Source organism: Ambystoma mexicanum, chromosome 12 (assembly GCF_040938575.1).
Source record: "Ambystoma mexicanum isolate Mex_15411 chromosome 12, UKY_AmexF1_1, whole genome shotgun sequence".
NCBI lineage: Eukaryota > Metazoa > Chordata > Amphibia > Caudata > Ambystomatidae > Ambystoma > Ambystoma mexicanum.
This window is the reverse complement of record NC_090936.1, coordinates 506,196,939-506,214,865: the sequence shown is the minus strand read 5'-3', so window position 1 is coordinate 506,214,865 and position 17,927 is coordinate 506,196,939. Positions and strand designations below refer to the sequence as shown.

Sequence of the window (17,927 nt, the reverse complement as noted above, 5' to 3'; positions counted from 1 at the left end):
ATAATGCAGACTGAGACCACATTTAGTCGTAATTGCTAACTGGGCTAAATAATTACGAAATGCAGAGGATGATAACTATAGAAAGAATATACTATACATTTTCTCGCACACTAATTACTAAATATGCAACTTGGTCAGCGCCATATGTCGTTTGAGCGCATTACATGAGGCAAATGGATTCCCCCGAATGTTTTCTATGGCACGAGCATGCAAGTATACGATTTACCTTTGTAATCAACTTCGCAGCATTAACTTTATGAGTTAGGAATTATGGCTGCGTTTGACATAGATTACGTTGATGCATGAGGGGAAATGGCCGACACTAGAAGATAGTTTGGAATAGTTTCCGACATATTAGCGTTCAAACAGGAAGAGCAGCTAAACAGAGCCATCACGTCCGGTCGTTGCCATTAAGATAAAACCAGGACTAATCCTTACATCGGCGAGGGCTAAATCATCGGTAGAACGCTAGAAGATGTGCAGAATGGTAAAACCAAAACTAAGGTGAGCAAGGAAAGCTTAAACTGTATGCAGATATTTTTATGAGCGCGAGTTGCATTTGAACGTTTTATGACAGTTATTCACCTATAACGAATGTCAGTGGGCGGTGCCGCATGTGTTACAAACATCGTTGTCGTCTCCCCAGAATTACGCGAGTGCAAGATTGAAAAAGCTGCATTCCCTTTGTATATACACGGCTCGCGTAAACATCCTAAGGAGTTAGAGGAATTCTCATACACTCCGGAGACATGAGTACACCAGGCAGTGCAACCTTGGGTACTTTGTACAGGTACGAGCTAAGATTAATATGTTGTACATGCATGAAGGGTAAAAGAAGTGTCGCACAGGAAGGGGCACAGTTTTAATAATATTCTTCTTCAAAATAATATACATGGAAGCATGTTCGAGTTGGGACATTTAATACAGCTCATTACAACACTCGTGTATTTCCTGTAAGGATGTTAGATGGTCCCACTATAGAACTTTGTGGACCACTTAGAGTGCGAATTGCAACAATATCTGTAGAGCAACAACTATACGAAATGCAATGTTTTGTTATGCAATACGAAAGTCTTGTTGTAACTGCAGTTTTCGAATTGCAGTCTTTTTTGGGGGATGTTTAAAAATTCCTTTCCAGTAGTTTAAAAATGTCTTTCCAGTAGCATAAAATTCCCTAAATACCACTAATTTGATCATGGTCCCTGACCGAGTGCAAGTATGCTAATTAGATACTTTTTCTCCTTGTTCCCATAGAATCGGTTCCTAATAATAAGGAATTCCACTTGGCTCATTTTACCTGTATTAATCGGATAAATGCGGTAAGCCTGGTCAAGATTATTAATTCATTTTGACTAGAAGTTACAAGATTAATATTTATGTAATCCAACTCATACTAAGGGTTGTGCTATCTCCGTAGGTCACTGTTGAAACAGACATGTCAGACCATATAGAGGACTATCGGCAAAACGCATATAGAGGAAGACGGATGTCTACCAAGCTCATTTCTATGACACATTATAAAATTCCCCTGAAGAATTTCCCGTACAGAATGGTTGTGATTAACATATGGGAATGAAATATGTTGGGATTGTTATCACTGTGATATTAACTATGACAGCAGTATTTATTTACTAATAACTCTGTACTTGATACCAAGAAATGTTCAATTGAGTCTACTATAATCAAGTACACTAGACACAAGTACTGTTTGAACATGACCAAGTGCTAGTCGGAAGTGTTAGGTGTCATTTTTTAGATGGTCATCCCTTTGATGGGCATTGTTTTATGCGTTTTCATAAATTGCATGTTTTGTTAGGATTCTCATTAATGTTATTTATTGTTTGCAGGTTTATGGTGAGGGCTCTTACACATTTAATTTGTTGTTTGTGATAGTTAAGCTCTTAGTGATGTTTATGTACCTTCCTAACATATAGTAGGTTTTGTGTATATGTAAGTTCTTTTAATTCTTTTTCTAACATGGGTTTAACAATGTTTAAATGAATTTTTTGTATATCCATTGATTTTATGAATGAATTAAAAAAAAAAATTAATAGAAATTCTCTTAGAGAGTCTATATTTATAAAATTGACTCTTAGTGTGGTAATTTCCATACGTAGTTGTAGATTGTCTTTCTGGTTGCGTGGTGCTGACAGTCCATGTAGTGGGTTGGTCCCTAAAATAGGTGTTCTTGACCTTTTAGGTGATAGCAAAAAGAGGTGTCAAGACTTTTTGGAAACATAGTTGGTCTATTCAAGGGGCGTTGTCTTGTCCTCTGTTGAAAATAATCTCAAGGTCCTTCTTTAAGTTGATGAGTAGCCTTGTTTTAGGCCTTAGGAGGCTTCCTCTGACCTGAGCCTGGCCTCGTCCATTGGCTGTCTGGTTCCACTTCTACCAATCAGTGGAACAGGGAGGCCGGAGCCGGCACATTCCACAAAGACTCACAGCGCAGCCCGAGAGAGTTCAGCTCTCCCTCATCTTCCTCCTGACAACAGCTGATCTTGTGCCCGGCAGCCCTCCTACTACATTGCTGTCCTGCTCCTCATTCTGAGCCTCCACCAAGACGGTAAACCAATGTATGGCTTTAGAAGCACTGCACATCATCTAATCCATCTTTTCTCAAAATATTGAAGCAAGAAATCCATTTAAATTTATATATATATATATATATATATATATATATATATATATATATATATATATATATATATATATATATATATATATATATATATACATATATATATGTTTGCCTGGGCCATATGCCTAAAATAACAGCAACAATGGTGGTGAAAGACTTCTGAATGACGTAAATTGCCACTTGTGCATACACGCTGAATTGTATGCTTTTTAAAAATGTTTTTCCTCCAGATCCTGATTTGGCCCGGCTGCTCATGGCCTCTTCCAAGATGGCCATCCTCTTTTTAGGCCTTAGGAGGCTTCCTCTGGCTTGAGCCTGGCCATCCTCCATTGGCTGCCTGGTTCCACTTGAACCAATAAGTAGAACGGGGAGGCGGGAGCTGGCCCATTCCACAAGGGCTCACATCAAAGGCCCTGTCTGTTTCTGTCTGGTCCTGGCTGGGCATTTTGGGATCCCCTACTTCTGCTATCCCCTGATTATGCGCCTGGACACTGAGGACCTTATCCTGGTGCTCTGACTATTTGATCGCCCCCTCAGCAATCATGTAAGTGTGGAATATTTCTATGCTGCCTGCATCATCCTCTGGATGTGTGCCTCTCCTGACAATCTCTATTAACTATCTTCAGAAGACACTTTTCTTTTCCTCTTTTGTTTCAAAACACCAAACCATAACACCCACTTCTTTCCTGGACTCTCACCTCCACTGCCTACACCCCTGTACTGTTTTGCTGCTATACCTGTTGACCTAAAAAACAAAATCATGTTTAGCTGTGTGCACATCCTGATTTTAATGCTGCTGTTAAATTTGTTTTTCTCTGTGTGCACATAAAGATTGTCTTGCTACTGTTTAAATTTGTTTTAGCTGTGTGCATTGTCTTGCTGCTATTTAAATTCATATTTAGCTGTGTGCACATCCTGATTGTCTTGTTGCTGCTTAAATTCATATTTAGCTGTGTGCACATGCTTATTGTCTTGCTGCTGTTTAAATTCGTTATTGGCTGTGTGCACATCCTGATTGTCTTGATGCTGTTTAAATTCTAATTTTGCTGTGTGCACATCCTGATTGTCTTGCTGCTGTTTTAAATTTGTGTTTAGCTACGCTAACATCCTGCTTTTCATGTGAATGTGTTGACAGGTCTACCCACTCTGTTCTCTGTCTGGTCTGCTATCTGTTTCCTTACTCTCATCATCTCTCATTGTCTCTTCCCTATCCCGAATGTGTCTCCCTGTGCGCCTGTTCCCTGCTTTCCTACCTCCTCTCACGCACCTCAATCGCTCTGCCTGGTTAAATGTACCGCACCCAATGGCCATAACTATGGCACTTTCTATATTCCCCATCTACTCTAACTGTTTCTCCATCTGCTATCCTTCACCTCTCTCTAGGTCTGGCAGGACGAAACTCAAGAAGTAGATACCTGCCTCCAACCCAGGCCTTCCTGTTGCTGACACCTACGTCAGTGCTTTCGCCAGAGAGACTCTCACCGACACCATCTTTGTTGTTCCTTCTCCTGACCTATGGACTCCCCATATTGCTGCTTTGCTCTCTCCTTACTCCTCCTCACACTTAAATGATGGCATCCACCGGGTGGCCCTTCTTGCCTCCTCTTCCGCCTCTAGGGCCATCATAAATGTCTATGGAAACAGTGCCATCCTAGTACAAGGGCCTCAACCCAACCTCTTACTTTTTGATAGGCTCCTCCCTTGCCTTATCAACTTTCCTCTTTCCTGTTCACGGGCTTTCTTGCCAGCTGCCTCTACAGCCACCCAGGCTCCCTTGTCATCTATAACCACCTTAGCTACTTTGCCTCCTACCAACCCAACTCTCTGAACTGTCACTCTGAACTGTACAGGATCCCTTGCCTACTCACACTACACTGACAACCCCATAAGCCCCCTCCTCCATGCTGCCCTGGCCACCCACTAGCACTGCATCTGGAGCTCCCTTTCCTCCTCTGTCTTCTTCTACCTCTATCTCTCAGGAACCCTTGCAGCTTGTGGGGGGGGGGGGGCATCTGTCCTCTGCATCCCCCCACGTTATTCCTTCAAAAGTGGCAAGCTGCTTCCAGGTCGCCACACTAAACGCTTTCTCTGCTGTTAAACGCTTCTCTGACATCTGCCACCTCCTGGAACTCCTGGACCTTGATGTTCTTGCTCTTAACAGACATGGTTTGAGGACAGCTCTGTCACAAGCTTTGACACACTCCTCTCTGAAGGTTACAAGATCCTCTCCCTACCCAGGCCCAACAGGAGGTGAAGTAGCCTTGATCTTCCCTGAGTGGATGCCTGTTTCCACTATTCCCAGTCAGGTCCACTCCTCCTTTGAATGCCTGGTCTGCAGGCTCTCTCTCACCTGTCACCTCTCTCACTTAGTCCACCTTCTATTGGCCACCGGGTGTGATCATTCCATGCTAAAACCCTGAGAATGCATTACTGTAGCCCATAGCTTTCCATTGGGTTCCATGTCAAAATATCTCACACCAAATAGAGGGCCAAAATAACCATCTTAAAATATAGTGGGCATAAATATTTACCTCCTATGTTGCATACAAGCGTAATCCAGCTCCTATTAATTTAATAGACGATAATTAAGTGTAAAATATTGACGTTTACAAGTTGGCCAAAATTTAGAGTAGTAGGACATGGCCCATTTAAACCCCCCAGCCCCCGCCCCCAAGATCTTTATATTAAATGTTGAGCATCAAATCATGTACATAATGCAAAGTGAATACCCTACATCCTCAACCGATTTTAGAGAAAATACGTCAACTCCTACCCATCATATTTAGGTAGAAATTCAGAAACATAACCACCACCACACTTTAGAGAATAGCATGAGGGGAAGATAAAGAGCGAAGGAGAACAGTGAAGTGGAGGGAAATATAAAAAAGGAGGAAAGGAAAGAGCTAGAAAAAATAATAACAGAAACATTGAATAAAGAAAATAAAAGAGGAAGCTGAGGAAACCAAATCTACAGAAAGTCAACTTCAGATCTGCTGTCCAAGTCTTGGCCCTCTCCCACCTTAATGGCGGCAGTGCCCTTTTGGAAGGCCTTCCGGAAACTACCCTGGCACCCCTGAGATGTTTCCTGCATGCAGCAGCATGACTTATCAAAGGACTCTGCGAATTCCACTCCGTTTTCCCCAACCCTCATTGAACTGCACTGGCTTCCGCTGCAAGCTATATTATCTTCAAATCCTGCTGCCTCATCTACAAGGCTGCCACCTTGAAGTCCTCAAGCTACCTCGCTGAGAAGCTCAGCATCTCTGAAGGCCTACTATCCACCAGAAGTAAGGACATTGGCAAGCTTGAACTCCGTTTGCACAGGAAGAAAAGAACCAGAAGACAGGCCTTCTCTGTCTACACCCAAAGACCCCTCATTTCTACAGTTCAGAAAGGAGTTCAAGACCATCTTCTTCAAGGAATGGCTCCTCCATAACACCTAGGCCCACACACCCTCCACTCCCCAACCTACCTGAGGCTGGGCAATCTGATCCCTGCTGGTTCCTCCCTGGCTGCCTGTAGACCCATTGCTGAGAAACTGCCCACCCTCCACTGATGTTATATCCACATTCCCTTGTTTCTCTGCTTCCCTAACCAACTTCTTCCCCCTAAAAGGGGCCATGTGAGAGGACAGGATTCTCTGTGGGTTCCCGCAGATTCTGTAATAATCCATTTTTGACCTGGCAACAGAGGTAGCTGTGTGTGAAGCCTTGGAGAATGAGGAGGTGGTATTGTGCAGTTGATCCGGGAAGCGAGAGAGGAACGGTGCCCAAAAGAGGGTCGCGATGCGAGGGCAACCGGATAAAGGAAGATGGCTGGCGGCAGACAGTGAAAAGACAAATGGACCTGCTGCAGGCGACAGAGAAGCGGAGGCAACCCAGGTCAATGAGGCGCTGTCTTGGAAGTTATGGGACCCCTTGCAACACAAGAAATATGGGCGGTGCAGGCACGATATGCAGTACACTAAATGTGTACTGGGTATAAGAGTCGGATGAGGCTAGAGAGTGAGCGCCTCTCCGAAACGAGAGGAAGCTGTGCCAGCGTCGGCGAGGGTGAGGGTCCGAAGCCGCGGGTCACATTGTAGCACCGCTCCAACGCCAAACAAGTCACTGCGCTGTGCGGTGCGAATGTGCATGGGGCTGGACACAATATATCCACTTCAGTAACGAGCGGAGAAGCGGCCGTGGAGGGGGGCCCAGGAAGAAAAGATACACGACAGCATTAGGCTGAGCAGTGCACATAGTGCCCAGGACTGGCCTCAAGCAGGCACCAAGGGCACGGAGGACGAAGTGCCGGAAAATGGACACAGGAGTCGCCGGACACAGGTGTCGCCGGTAAGAGCAGCGCATGAATCCTTGGGATCCCGGACAGTGGCCAGCCATGGTAAAAGGGGGGTGTGCCGCGCATTACCCGTGCGAAGAGTGGTACTGCAATTCCCCTCTCCCTTGTCTTCCCCTGCTGAGGCACTAATGTGGCTGCAGCTAGCCTCAAGATCTACACCTGAGAACTGCACGCAGGACACAGCCCAAAGTTTCACCCATGATCGGGCGTATCTAATGGTGCTGCAAGAAAGGGGGCCACTGACAGCCTTAACTGTGTGTACCAACATCAGAAAGTCAGATGCGATTGCGACACTGCTGGTGAACTGACTTCAGGAGAGAGAAGCTGAGCGGGTTCCCCCAAGCACCTCATAAGAGCAGTTCTACATCACACATCTGTCTAATCTGAACTTTGGAACTGAGCTGGTGCAGTGGTAACAAGGACACATTACAGATTATAGAAGAACAGCGTAAACGGGCGTATGAGGACAAGGGATTCTCCCCAAGTGTGCCTGTGAATATCCCCTCTCACTCCCCCTCCCCGTGTGCCTGTGAATGCCCCCTCTCACCCGCCCGCCCCGTTTGCCGGTGAATGCCCCCTCTCACCCCCCACCCCCGTGTGCCTTTGAATGCCCCTTTCAGCCCCCTGTGTGCCTGTGAATGCCCCCTTTCACCCCCTCCACCCCACATGTGCTGTGAATGCCCCCTATCACCCCCTGTTTGCCTGTGAATACCCCCTTTCACCCCCCGCCCCTGTGTGCCTGTGAATGCCCCCGCTCACCCACCCTCCGTGTGCCTGTGAATGCCCCCTCTCACCCCCCACCCCCCATGTGCCTGTGAATGCCCCCTTTCACCCCCCCGTCCCCCGTGTGCATGGGAATGCTCCCTCTCACCCCCCCACCCCCATGTGCCTGTGAATGCCCGCTCTCACCCCCCACCCCCCGTGTGCCTGTGAAGGCCCCCTCTCTCCCCCCTCTCCCCCGTGTGCCTGTGAAGGCCCATTTCCGCCCCCCGTGTGCCTGTGAATGCCCCCTTTCACCCCCCGTGTGCTGTGAATGCCCCCTCTCACCCCCGTGTGACTGTGAATGCCCCCTCTCACCCCCCTGCCCCCCGTGTGCCTGTGAATGTCCCCTCTCATCCCCCCACCCCCCGTGTGCCTGTGAATGCCCACTCTGACCCCCCCACCCCGTGTGCCTGTGAATGCCCCCTTTCACCCCCTCCTAGCCCCCGTGTGCCTGTGAATGCCCCCTCTCAACCCGCCGCCCCCCGTGTGCCAGTGAATGCCCCCTCTCACCCCCCACCCCCCGTGTGCCTGTGAATGCCCCCTCTCATCCACCCATCCCCCATGTGCCTGTGAATGTCCCCTCTCCCCCCTCCCCCTGTGTGCCTGTGAATGCCCCCTCTCACCCACCGCCCCCCCTGTGCCTGTGAATGCCCACTCTCACCCCCCACCTACTGTGTGCCTGTGAATGCCCCCTTTCACCCCACCCCCGTGTGCCTGTGAATGCCCCCTCTCACCCCCCACCCCTGTGGCCTGTGAATGCCCCCTCTCACCCCCCGCCCCTGTGTGCCTTTGAATGCCCCCTCACACTCCCCACCCCCAGTGTGCCTAAGAATTCCCCCTCTCACCCTCCCCCCGTGTGCCTGTGAATGCCCCTCTCACCCCCCCTCCCCCGTGTGCCTTGCCTGTGAATGCCCCCACTCACCCCCTGCCCCCCGTATGCCTGGGAATGCCCCCTCACCTCCCCCTCTCCCTCATTCTTAGCACTTACTCTTATCATGGTCCTTCACCCCTGATAATAGCTTGTCTGTCCCCCACAGATTTTCCCTTTGTTTTCTCCTCCCTCACCCTCTCCAGCACTACCTTGGTTCAGTCACTGACCCTTAAGATAGTCATTGTTTTGTTACCTATCCCTTCCCTCTCTCCCACCCTCCCTGCCCCTCCTCCCCCTCCTCTTGTCACTCTTGCACTGCAACAATTGTCGTCAGGCATAGTAATGCTACTGCTAGTTTTGTCTCCTTTTTTCCTTCCGCGCCTCTCCCTTATTTGTTTCATGCAATTGTACTATCTGCTATGATGTGATAGTTTTTTTCACATTCTGATTTGTTTCAAGGACCTGTAAGAATGTAACTGTTGTTCTGCCTTGTTCTCCTCCCTGCTTAAAGCGCTTTGAAAATCATTGTGTATAGGCGCTATACAAATAAACAATCATTCATTCATTCATTCATTCATTCCTCTCGGAATGGGCTGACCTGGCCTCTACTCTTCTCTCCGCCTCTTCTCTCCTCCTCTTCCCAACTCCTCCTTCTAGGGGATCTTAACATCCATCTATACTCCCCTGACTATGCACAACCTTTCTGAACCCTATGTGACTCCCTTTCTCTTTCCATTCTACCCTCTGGTCCAACTCACACTGCTGGCCACACCTTGGATGCTCTCATCACCACAGACTTCCCACTCTCTATTCCTCTTACTACTTCACTCTCATGGACTGATTATTCTCTTCTCTCTTTTCACTTGAAGCTATCTTCTCCTCTTGCATTGGTAAGCCTGGCACTGCCTCCCGTTTACATGTCATCTGACCCATGAAAAGAGTGTCAGTGGCTGCCTTTGCCTCTACATACTCTGCTCCTTCTACTCCTGCGGCTGACTCCCACCCTGACACAGCCCTCTCTAACTTTAACCTCTCCCCTTGCAACACTCTTGATATTCTTGCCCCTGTCATGAGTGTACGACTGAAGCCTACCAAAAAGTGCAACTCTTGTTATCACTCCGAACTGGCTGCCCTTAAACGCAAGTGCAGGCCAGCCGAACGGAAAAGGGATTCTTCAGACGCACCCTCTGACAAAATGGCCTGCCATCTCCTTCAATAGCAGTATAGACTCTGCATCCGATCCAAGAAAAGAGTCTTTTTTCAAGTCTGCATCTCCACAGCATCCAATAACACAGCCAAACCTTTCAAAGTTTACAAGGAACTAGCCAATCCTCCTGCAGCCTCCTCCACCATTGCACCCACCAAGGCCCTTTGCTCGGTCCTGGCTGCACACTTCACCTCACAAACACAGGATATCCAAGCAGCTCTCTCTCGCTCTTCCTTACCACCCCATGGCCCAACACCTCTTGTACATCACTTGGACACACCCAGCCCCCCCTTCTTCTCTCTTGTCTCTTCTCTCTTCCTGTCACACCTGAGGAGGTCACTAGACAAGTCAAGTCCATGAAAGCCTCCTCCAAACAGGTGGACCCCTGTCCCTCCAAAACCATCAATGACAACATTGACTCTCTCGCTCCAGCCTTTGTCGAACTCTGTAACCTCTCCTTCACCACTTGAGTGTTCCCCACTGCTCTTAAGCACTCCCTTGTGCACCCTCTCCTCAAGAAACCTTCTGCTGACCCATCCATTCCGGAAAACTATCACCTGTTCTCTATCACTCCTTTCCTGGGTGAACTCCTGCAGAAGTTGACTATCTCTCAGCTTACCCTCCACACTGGATCTGTTTGTTGATTCCATGACCACCAGTCTGGCTTTACAGTATCCAGAGACACGGAAACTGTTTTTCTGAAGAACTGTGAAGATCTGCTCTCAAATCTTGATTCTAACTCTTCCTCTGTCCTCATTCTACTCGACCTCTCCTGGGCCTTCGATACGGTAAACCACAACACCCTGATCGCACATGGTACCCTGGGTATCACTGATCAGGCCCTGGGTGGCTAACCTCCTTTCTCTCTGGCCACCCTTTGGGGTCCTTTCAGGGACGTCATTTAGGGGTCTCCAGAGGTCGCAACTGCGACCCATGAGGTGTCTCCCTTGCGACCTCTGTGGTCACCCTTGCAACCTCTAGGAGAAAAAAAAAGCATTTATCTTTTTTTTTTTTTTTGTAATGCAAGCTCATGGGCTGTGGCCAGCACCATGTGGCTCTTTAGTTCTGGAGTGGCTGGCTTTCTTGTTAAAGCCCCTTAAAAAACAAGAAAAAGAAGAAAACGAGAGACACAAGTCTAACACTTTCAACACTGACCCTAAATAAGAAAGATTAGGAATACCAAATAATGTGTCTTTCTGGAATTCTATACAATAATTGCTGGACTCATTAAAGGTTTATTTCAGGCACACTTCAGGGGGTGAGTCACTGATTTAGTCTGTTCTTAAATGCCTCAACTCAGCCTTTCATCCTTCTGAGGTCGATAAATGAGTACCAACACAGGTTGGGTGATATTGGGTGTATATTTTTTCTATATAAAGCACTTAAGAGTAAGTGCTATATAATAACACATCATTATCATTTGCTCATGAATGTCTGCTTGCATTTACAGTAATTTGGTAATATGGGCCTATACACACTGATCTTAATGATACATATGGCGATCCATTCTTGTATGAAATGTACATCACATTATAGCGATATCGTAAACATATTCTTTTGTAGTGTACAATGTTATGTGATAGCACTTCCTATTTTGTCAACAGGTGAAAGGTTGTGTTCCATCGCATCCCACGATATCACTTTGGGGTGGGGTCGAATGACATCACTTCCTGTGATGTCACCAGGGGGTCAAGGGTCGTGTGATGTCACTTTCGCTACCTCTGGCATTTTGGTGAAATGACGTCCCTGGGTCCTTTCTCTCCCCTATCACTCTCTCTACATCTGGGTGTCCCCCAGGGATATAAACTATCCCGCTGGTTTTTTAATGGGAATGTGGCCCCCCCTGGCCCATAGTATAGCCAATTTCACCTCCAATGTTCAGTCTTACTTAGATAACACACAGCTCTACTTCAGGCTACCCTCACTCTCTTCCTCTTCCTCACTCATACCTGACTGTCTGCAATTTAGTAGTGGTGTGCTGCAAACAAACTCTGCTTCAATGCCACTAAGACAGAGAATGTCCTCATCAGGACCCCTGCTCTTCTTTCTCTCTTTCTCTCTGGCCGGCCTTCATTGGCCCTGCACCTCCACCAACCACTGAGGAAAAAAACCTGTGGCCATCTTCGACTCCACTCTCTCCTTCTCGTCTCATATCGCGGATAGCTCTAAAAAGTCCCACTCCTGACTGCACCTTCTCAGAGGTATTTTATCTTTTCTCACTTTCCCCAAGAGGCTCACTGTCTCCTGTGCCATGGTCCTCTCTAGGCTGGACTTCTGCAACAGCCTCTTTCTCAACCTTCCTTCTACTCTCCATCCTCTTCAACCCATCCAGAACAGAACTGCAAGACTTATCCTTGGCCTCAAGTCCAGGGAATGCATCTCTCAGGTGCTGAAATCCCTTCACTGGCTCCATGTGGCTGAAAGGATTAAGTTCAAGACTCTTTGCATTGTCCACAAGGCTTTCTGGGGCCAGTGCCCACTCTATCTGCAACGCTTTCTTCCTAAATACTATCCTTCCCGAGCCCTCCGCTCGTCTTCCTCCAACTCTCTGTGGGTGAGCTGCTTCTCCAAGCAGTGACTTGGGGGGAGATCATTATACTCTACAGGTGCCTCCCTCTAGAAGAGCCCCCCTGCTTCTCTCCATCTTGAGCTAGATCACCTTAAGTTCCGGAAACTCCTCAAGACTTTCCTCTTCGCCTCCTCCTTCTCTCTCCCTCTCCCCTGCTAACCACCTCTTTCTGCTCTCTCACTCTCTCGCCTCTACTTCTGCTCAGTTTCGCTGATTGGCTGCCAGGTGTACCCTCAGAGCCTCACTTGTCCCATGCTTTCCTCGCCAGTCTCCTGCAATTGCCTCTGGGCCTTGCACTTGCCGCAGCACTACTGCATTTCGGTTATGACCATGAGAGTGGTATCTTAATCCATGTTCTGACGGAACTGGGTGCATTTGGTCCCTTTTGCCCCCCACCCCCTCACACTTCTTGTTCTGTATACCTGCAAGATCTGAATGTACCACTCCTAGTAAGATTGTTGTCTTGTCTTCCTTGTGTCTTCCTCTCTCTTGCATGGTTAAGCTTTGAAACACTTTTGGATAAGTGCATAATAAATAAACAATCAATCAATCAAAGCCAGGGCAAGATTGGCTAGAGGAAGAAGTCCAATCAGAGAGGAGGGGAGGATTAGCAGGGGGACAGGAAACAGGAATGTGGGGGTTGTTCTGGTGAGGTCAGGGGAAGTGGAGGTGGCAGACCAAGAGACCAGAAGGGCGAAGGGTAATGGATTGACGTGTCATGTATTTTTGCAGAAAAACAGAGGTATTTCTGGGTGAGCGTGAGGGGTACTGTTATGAGCGTGCGTGTACGGGGTGAGAGTATTAGAGGAAGTGTAGATAGTGACTGTAAGGTGACTGAGAGATTGAAAGGAGGGTGACTGAATAGAAGGTGAGATGAGGAATAGGCTGTGGAGAAGGGAGATTAGTAGTGCAGTGGGATAGGGGAGGTGAAGTGGAGAGGGGTGAATGGCAGATGATAGTGGAGAGAGTAAAATTAGAGGTTACAGGTAGAAACTAGGGAGAGAAGGACATTGGAGGGTCAGAAGGAGTAGGTACCAAGAGAGTAGGTGGGGTGGGGCTGGAATGTGGAGAATGGTAGGACTAGGATTCAACAGTGTGGAGCAATAGGCAGAGAAGCATCAGGGGGTCAGTGGAAGAAGACAGAGGGATGCTTGTGTGTCTGAAAGGCACAGCACCACAACCTTTAGAACTAACCTCAAAAATAGTGTAAGTCCAGCCAAGGAATTTAGGAAGTTAGATTAGAGAGATAAGGTAATTGGCTTTAGGCCCTTAGTGGCAGTAGGAAGTCAATAAGCTAGACGCTCTAACCTGGGGACTAAGGATGCCTGGCTAAGGGAGGAAACTGCTTCTTCTGGATGAATGATCAAGGGATGGTCTTTAGCATCATGCCATAAGTTTAATGTAAAAGTGTTGAACCATCTCTGGGAGTTGGCATATTTTTTAGGTCATCCGTGACATTTAGTAAAGTAGTGGGTGAGATAGAATCTTGTGAATTTTGAGGTTTAACCTGGCTGCTGCGGCCTTAGAGATAATAAGTTGCTCCTGATTCCTGTTTCTCTCAAAGACAACTGCAAGTTAAGCCTAAGAAACGAAGAGGGGTAGAGAATTGATGCCTGCTGGATCACGCAGTCCTAGGTTCTAACGTAAGTAGACCTGGCCCTTGAAACAGTGGCAAACAAAACCCAGACCTAGTCTGAAATACACAGAGGGGCAGAGATTTGATGCAAGTTGGGACACACACTTCCATGTTCTGATGTACAGCGAAATCATACTGGAAAAACTATCCAAAGAAAGTTTGACAAAGAGAGGGAGAACATTGGTTCTTATCGAGCAGTTAAGAGACTTGAACACTTGAAGCAGTGGAAGCCACATTCCAAGCAATGTCTGACATAGTCTGAGAATGTGGAAATTGACCGATTTCGGGAAATGCACGCTTTTGTTCTAAGGTAACTATACTTGTAATGTTGGGAGGACAAGTACTAGTTAAATCCAGTGGCATTCATTGAAAGAATGCAACGTGACGGAATACAGTGCTCAAAAGCAAAGTCCATTGTAAATCTAAAATTCATTGAAGGAAGGCAGTGTGATACAATTTAAAAAAAATGAAACACATTTCTGTATAAATACAATGTGATGCAGACAGTGAGTGCACTGAAGTCTATGTTCAGCGAAGAAGAGTTTCTGCACATTAACCCTTTAGTAGAAAAGGAGGTTTGAGCAGTAGTGTGGAAGTCCAGCAAGAGAAAAGTGTGAGCATTAACATTCCAACTTTAGGCAAGATACCAGTGGGTCTGGCATCATCGTTAAGACTCTAACCCCCGAGCGGCGAAGGGGCACATCAGAATTCCATGAAGGACCATCACTGAATATACACACTGAAGTTGAGAAAGTGGGATCTCAAGAGATTTGCGAGAATGGAGATGACCAATTGATAATTGTGTTCCTGGCAAATATATTCATCGATGCTGTAGATCACCAGAACTTGTGGGGTGTATTGAGGTTTACCAAACGTCACACTGATCTTGAAAGCTATGTCATGGTCCCAGGATCATTTGTATTATTGTGTTAAATCACAGAGCGGCTGCAACTACTCATGCAAAGCAATGCATGAAGGTTCATCTTTTTAAGGCCAGCAGCAGAGCATTTCGGGGTCGCTGTAACGCCCTGAACTGTAGGGCCGACCCCACAGGGTAAACTGGCGTTAACACATAAAGGTCTGAGTCCAACTTTGGAGTAAGCCTTTCAGAAGAACTACCTTCTGCGTAGACATAGTGGTGGGTAGTTTTTCTTAATTGTCGCTACGCAAACTACTCTCCTCCTTTCTCTCCTCCTCCCCTTGCATCCTTAAGGCATATGACGATGATATATGTGAATAACAAAAAGCCTCAATAAAATATACACGAAACAATACCAAAAAAATGTTTTATGGAGCTGCCGGGGGATTTAACTGCTTTACTTGGCTTCGTTGGTCAATAGTACATCTATGCAGCTGGAACGTTGATGTTTGACGTCTACACACTGCCAACAGGACATTGGGATGTGGGTGGCAGAGCATGTTCTTAAAATAAATACAGTCGACGTGGGATTGTTTTATTGACAAACATACAGGTGCTCGAGTTCAATCTTGTGACGTTTTCCTTACTGTCTGTCCCGTCAGTCACTAGGTTTTGAGTTGGACCTTTTCTTGTTATTTTGTTTTGTCATGGGTTGAAGCATGAACAAAACAAACGTGCATCAGAACACTCTTTAAAACATACAATAGCAGAACACACGACTGAAAAAGAAACACACCCATTACTAGCAGTGAGTTGTTGCTACTCCAACTATCTTATACCGAGAAGGCCGCTATAAAACCTCTGGGAAGAACAGCACAGGGGCTAACTCTGGTCTTATCAACAGAACTACACTGAGCAGCACTGGTTCTGTACCCCGTCCTGGTACTGTGCTTTGAGGTTGGAGTGTCGCATAAAACACAATATGGAAACGTTGAATTTTTTTGTATACTTTATATCGGGCCACCCAATAAGGCCTATGATTTCAGTACCTTTAAATTGGTAAAGAAATACCCACTATTAGCACATGGACATCTTTATTGACCACCTCGCAGCCAATCAGAATGCTCAGAGTGAAGTCAATAACTACTGGTATTGACAGCATTCTCTCTTCAAATGCAGACAGGGAAGCAATAAATGCATTTCCGGGCACGGTGTCTTTCAACAAAACACTTTGGGCCTCATTACAAGTTTGGAGGTAGCCATGGTGCTGTTAGCTCCATGGCTGCCTCCAAACCGGGCTCCATTACCGGGTTCCTTCAATGAGGAATAACCGGGTCATTCCGACATAAGAGTAGCCTTTAAGTCCTCCTTGCAGGAACCATTCCCCATTCCCATTTGAGCCCCCATAGGGATCAATGGGAATGGGGAGGGAAGTAACAACGGGCACATTACAAGTGTCCCGTTGCTACCTCCCTCTTCCCCTCGCAGTACCCGGAAAAGACGTCTGGTTTCACCAGACATCTGATCTGGGTCCGCAAAGGGAACCTCATCATCAGCCATGACGGAATGAAGGGGGCCGGTCACATACCGGCCCCCTTCATTCCCTCAGCGCCAGGGTCGTAATGAGGCCCTTTGTCTCTAAAAGAACTTTTTTTTTCATTGCAACGCTTTATTTAACACCTTAGCAAGAAAGCTAAAACATGGGCAAATGCTTTCACTGCCTTAAAGAGAAACTGTTTACTTTTACATCCCTGCTAATGCATGCTAATGTTAAACGCACTCCAGCTTTACCAAGTTTGCAAATTACTTACTTAACGTATGAAGACAAGCTTTCTATGTAATTACTACAAAATAAAACCACATTTAATTAACCCTGTTTGTCAATTTATTTTCTCATTAATAAATTAACGTTTTTTTGTACGTCAGTACCACAGCTCCAAAGCATGTATTGCTAATGCTATGTGCTGCTATAGGGAGGGGTCTTCATTGCTTGGGATAATGGGCTGCCACCAAGATATGGCCCAAGGTGAATGACACTAGGATATCTTTTAGGGGTCGCCAGGGGTCGCAATTGCGACCCCTGGAGTCGCCCTGCCTACCCCTCAGAACAATGTATTAAAAAAACACGTTTTGTTTTTTTATTTGCATCTCCTGGGCTGTGGCCAGCAGCATGTGGCTCTTTGTTTCTGGAGTGGCTGATTTTCTGGTAGCTATAGCCAGTAAGATAGCTCAGTGGGTAGAGTGCTCGCTACTGCAATATGTGTGTGACCTGCAGTTTGCAGGTTCAACAACTGGCAAAGTCAACTCAGCCTTTCATCCTGCTAAAGTTGATAAATGAGTACCAACACAGGTTGGATGATATTGTATGTATATTTGTTCTCTATGAAGCGCTTAAGCTTAAGTGCTATATAATAACCATCATTATCGCTTGGCCTTGGAAGTCTGCTTCTATTCACAGTAATTTGGTAATATGGGCCTATACACACTGATATTAATGATACATATGGTGATCCATTCTTGTATGCAATGTATATCACTTTACAGTGATACCGTAACCATATTTTTCATAGTTTACTTAGAAACAATGCTATGTGATGCCACTTCCTGTTTTGTTAAGGGATGAAAGGTTGTGTTCCATCGCTTCCCATGGTGTCACTTTAAGGTGGGGCCAGATGACATCACTTCCTGTGATGTCATCAGAGGTCAAGGGTTGTGTGGTGTCACTGCTGCTACCCCTGGCATTTTGGTGAAATGACGTCCCTGGAATGACCCCCCTCCCTCAGTCTATATGGCTATATTTTTATGTTTCTAGTAATTAGGGGAGGATTCTGTAATTAAGCGCTATAAATATGTATCAGTAATAGGAGTCAGTCAGGTTCTGGTGCTATCCAGACTGGACTCTACGCACTTTGGTGGCCAACCATAATGTACCACTGTGGTCATTACTTCATTCTGCAGTCATATTGGTCTCCTCTGTAACATTTGAACATATCACACAATGTGTTATGTTATAAACTTTTAATATGGGAGCCAGGTACCACTGC

At 46.5% G+C, this 17,927-nt stretch overlaps 1 long non-coding RNA gene across 1 annotated transcript; it reads left to right on the top strand.

Annotated features, from left to right (window-relative positions):
* The first annotated feature begins 343 nt into the window (after positions 1–343).
* LOC138512982 (uncharacterized) lies at positions 344–1,969 on the top strand. Its single transcript, XR_011281648.1, has 4 exons — positions 344–504; positions 647–790; positions 1,255–1,319; positions 1,418–1,969. It is a non-coding gene; the product is annotated as an uncharacterized lncRNA (long non-coding RNA).
* The last annotated feature ends 15,958 nt before the right edge of the window (positions 1,970–17,927 follow it).